This window comes from Centroberyx gerrardi, chromosome 15 (assembly GCF_048128805.1).
Source record: "Centroberyx gerrardi isolate f3 chromosome 15, fCenGer3.hap1.cur.20231027, whole genome shotgun sequence".
Lineage (NCBI taxonomy): Eukaryota > Metazoa > Chordata > Actinopteri > Beryciformes > Berycidae > Centroberyx > Centroberyx gerrardi.
The window spans coordinates 30,535,532-30,540,531 of record NC_136011.1 but is presented as its reverse complement, the minus strand read 5'-3'; positions in this window follow the sequence as shown (position 1 = coordinate 30,540,531).

The following is a 5,000-nucleotide window of genomic DNA, read 5'->3' as shown; positions in this document are numbered from 1 at the left end:
TCCTTCAGTCTCCATGGTGACGGCTGAGAGAGTTAATAATGTTAAAGTGTAAATCTGTAGAAGCAGCTAGAAGCAGAGAGCAGCTGAGTCAGCTTGTTGTGGTGTGGCTGTAGATCCATTCAGTAACGTTCTCAGTAAAAGTGAATAGTGTGATAAGGTGGATTTGGTTACTGTGACACAGTAAACTGTCTTGTCTTTAGCCCTAGTCTCTACTCCAAAACACTCTGAGTTGTAGCTTGAGAAGAGTCAGCTCAGTTAACCTGAACAAACTGTTAGCTAGCTAACTAGCCGGCAAACACACTGATGTTACTGTGAACACGCTAACGTTAGCCGCTACTAGATACGTTAGCTAGTGTGCTAATCAGATGTGTTAACAACAAGACAGTGATGTTAGCTGACCAGATGCTATGGTTAGCTAGCTAACAAGCTGACATTATCTAAACACTAAATCAATCAGATGGATCAGTGATGAAATGATCAGTTCAGTCAGAAACAGACAGAAATTAACCGTCTGTTCAATTCTGTTGAGACGACAGAAACACAGTCAGCTGTTCAGAGCTGAGGACCTCCAAGATGGCCGCCAGAGGGGGCGGGGCTACATCACCTGGAAGCCTCTGTTCAGGACATGAAGTCCTGGACTCCTAAAGACAGAAAATCTGGAGTTTGAAATCCAACACTGGAGGAAAGAGACAGCAACTCTTGACAGCAAAAAAATTAAATGAAACCAAATGATGGTATTTTTTAAAGGACAGGAGGAGGAGCTTCAGTCCTTCAGACTGTCTGGATCCTCTGGACTTCAGTTACTGAATGAAGAACTTGATTGTTTTCCACAGTGGAGGTCTGGTGTGTTGGAGCTGAACTCTTCCTGAGGGAGTCAAGCTTTCAGTCTCTGGATCTTTTTAACACCGAGTTTAAAAGGAGATTGTATGAACCCCCCCCCCCCCCCCCCCCAAAACCTTCACCCACCCAGTCTCAGAGGTGCTTGTAACGTTCAGTTCACCTTTGACCTCTGACCCCGGCTGTGGTGGGTCAGCAGGTTTCCAGTGTTTTCTTCTCCCTCGTGTCTTTTAGAGTTTCAGCGGCTTTTTCTGGTCTGGTCTCACTTCATTTCTCTTCCTGTTGGGAAATAAAACAAACGACTTTAAAAAGGATGAAAAAAAATCTACAAAAAAGACTGTTAAAACTGTACTAATTATTTTATTTTCTGAATTTGTAAACCGATGTATATTTTAAAACAAATAAAATATTTTAAACTTAGTGTTGGGTCTTCGTGTTGTGGTGCTTTCAAGTCTTCTGTGTGTACTACAATGTGTACTAACACTGTAGTAATACTGCAGTAACACTGCAGTAATACTGCAGTAACGCTGCAGTAACACTGTAGTAACACTGTAGTAATACTGCAGTAACACTGCAGTAATACTGCAGTAACGCTGCAGTAACACTGTAGTAACACTATAGTAATGCTGCAGTAATACTGCAGTAACGCTAATGCTGTAGTAACACTATAGTAATACTGCAGTAACACTGTAGTAATGCTGTAGTAACACTATAGTAATACTGCAGTAACACTGCAGTAATGCTGTAGTAACACTGCAGTAACACTGCAGTAATGCTGTAGTAACACTGTAGTAACACTATAGTAATACTGCAGTAACACTGCAGTAATGCTGTAGTAACACTGCAGTAATACTGCAGTAACACTGCAGTAACACTGCAGTAATGCTGTAGTAACACTGTAGTAACACTATAGTAATACTGCAGTAACACTGCAGTAATGCTGTAGTAACACTGCAGTAATACTGCAGTAACACTGCAGTAACACTGCAGTAATGCTGTAGTAACACTGCAGTAACACTGCAGTAATGCTGTAGTAACACTGTAGTAACACTATAGTAATACTGCAGTAACACTGTAGTAATGCTGTAGTAACACTGCAGTAACACTGCAGTAATGCTGTAGTAACACTATAGTAATACTGCAGTAACACTGCAGTAATGCTGTAGTAACACTATAGTAATGCTGTAGTAACACTATAGTAATGCTGTAGTAATACTGCAGTAATATTGTAGTAATACTGCAGTAATATTGTAGTAACACTGTGTCATTGTCTACGCTTGGCCAGTTATCCACGAAGAAAAAAAATACATCAAACTACACCGCTGGAGAATAATACTCACAAAAGCTAACGGGCTAATATAGAGCTACCATGCTAACGCAGCCGCAGTAGTTAGCATTAGCGTTAGCGTTGTTAGCGGATGTTAATAAAACGCATCACTTGTTCAGCGCACCGCTCAGCTCAGAGCCGTCCGGCGTAGACGCTTCTTTGTAAGCTAACCCAGGATTAGCTCCTCCATGGTTCGTTGGCCACAGCCTCACCATAGACGATTTTAGCCCTTCCCATAATGCTTTGCTTTGCCAGTTGTTCCGGTCAGTACTGGATTTTAGCCCTTCCCATAATGCTTTGCTTTGCCAGTTGTTCCGGTCAGTACACTGCCAGCTTACTTTTGCTGTAACTTAATAAAGTGACTATAAACAACTAAATTAGCGTTAATGTTACTTTATTCAGTCATTTCCAACTGGTCAGTGGAACACCAAGTAGTGTTAATGAAGGTCAGCCGGGACAAGCTTCGGATTACTTGGTCACAGTTAGCTAGGTTAGCTAGGTAGCTAGCCAACGTTAGTTACATTTTAATATCATTCATGCTACAGTGTGTTATAGTGGCCGGTATATGGGGTTATCTTGCATAACGTTATTGATTCTGATTTGACTCAAAGTTAACGGACCAACACATGCTGAGAGGAACTCTGTAGTTCTGTCAGACGGCTCTAAGGCTTCATACTGAGGGAAGCCAGGCAGTCTTCTTTCAGTCAATCATGAATTATAAAGTAATCTATTTACATTTTAAGGTATGTTTTGCAATTTCTACATGATGTGTTTTACCTGTCGGACGTCTGTTGCTTTGATCAGCTGAAGAGGAAAAGCGTGGATGATGTCACAGCACATCAGTGATTGGACAAGAGGTAAACATGCGCTACGTTTAATTCTTTCAAATGGATTTTAAATGCATGTAGTGCAATCTGATAACAGCTGTTCGTCCCTTTCCTCACACACACACCGTCTCTCTCCACACACACTCCTGTAATTCTATTGTGAATCTTGAAAATATCAGATATATTCAACATAAACTCATGTGACATTAGTAATGGCACAACAGCCGTTTGATCAGTTGGATCATTTCAAATTCAAAACGACTGAGGCTGAAAACCTGTTTGTTGCTCTCTGGATCCTCTAAGCGCTGCATTTTCTGTTCTGTTACTTTGGATTTGGGAGCATGATTTGATAATGATCATTTTATTTTAAAATGCAGGAAGGACTAAAAATCAACAAGGAACAAATCCAGCGTTCAGATCCAGGAGAAGCAATCCAACACTGATTTTTATTTGGATGTGATTTCGAGCTCAATATTAGGAGGATCAAATTTTGCACTTTGAAACTCTTTTGTGAGAACTGAGTCAAAGCAAACATAAAAAACTGTAATATATTATAAGAATATATTAAAGGTCCCATATCCTCACTGTCCAGAGTTTTATTTAGTGTCTTTCTGTCCATTCAGAGCTGTGTGTGTGGTGTCATGAACCAAAAACACTCTCAATCCATTTCTCCACGTTCATTTTCCAGCATCTCTCTGAGCCTTACCAAGAACAGGCCGTTTCTGTCTCCGTGTCTTTAAGGCTCATTAATATTAACGACCCTCCGTTCCGATCGGCTAACCGTTTCGAGAGCGAAACGTGAGACGCCGCGGCCCGGCGGCTACAGGTAGGGAAAACTCTCCGGTAATAAACGATGACGACCGCTCGACCGCTTTGAAAAAAACACTTTGTTAGTCTATTATTTCTTACAGAAATGATAATGAGCGAACCTTTGTGACGCCGCAAAGTTACGGAAGTCCAAACGGCTCGTTTAGAGGCTCGCTTTTCTAATATGGATTGTGTGGATTTAGTTTTGATGCTTTCACCATGTTTAGATACACATCCAACTCCTTTATCATCACAGAGGAGAGGGAGGCCTGTTTACATGATGTGGAGCTTTAATGTATTAAAAGGTTTTGGAGAAGTCCACTGACAGAACCTGTACCAAGCTGACTCCATGCTGGAGAGCAGCAGTGTGAAGGTTGTGTGTCAGCAGGTGAAACTGCTGACTCAGCTCTGTCAGGAATAAAGGAGCTGAAAACAAAGTGAAGCGTCGGTGTGACGTCTGACAGGGAGACGATCTGATCTGGATCCTGTCAGTCCCCCCCCCCCCCCCCCCCCCTCAGCCTCAGGATCATTCCGGGTCACTGTGTTTATTATTTTATAAGCCACATGACTAACAGTAATTACAGCAAAATGTGAATATGAGCGATGAGGTTGAACCAGCAGTGATGTGTTCAGTAAAGAGCAGGTGACCTCTGACCTCCAGTCACTGATCATCATGAGGCAAACGATGGAAACAAAAATCTGTTCTCTTTTCAGAAAAATACAAAGTGAAGCTTGTTTCCCCTCAGCAGAGCCCGTGCTGCTGATCACAGTGAAGTGAGTTTTCCCTCCGCTGTGACATGTGATGTGATGTGATGTCATGTCATGTGATGTCATGTCATGTGATGTCATGTCATGTCATGTTGTGATGTGTGATGTCAGAGCGGCAGGTGGATCAGGAAGGTCCTGGGTTCGAATCCCCGGTTCTTCCTGTGTTTAGGTTCCATGTTCTCTCCATGTTCTCCTGGTTCCCTCCGCAGCTCAGACTGAACCGCCCAGAGAGCTGAACCTGTTTCTGTCTGTGTGGGCGGCCCTCCACCCAATGCATGCTGGGATAGGCTCCAGTGACCCTGTATAAGCGGTATGAAAAATGAGTTTTTTGTCATACTTATCACATGTAAGTAATGTTTATTCATATAGCAGCTTATAACAACCAATGGTTAAAAAACTAAGACAAAACAACAACAAGACAAAACAACAACAAG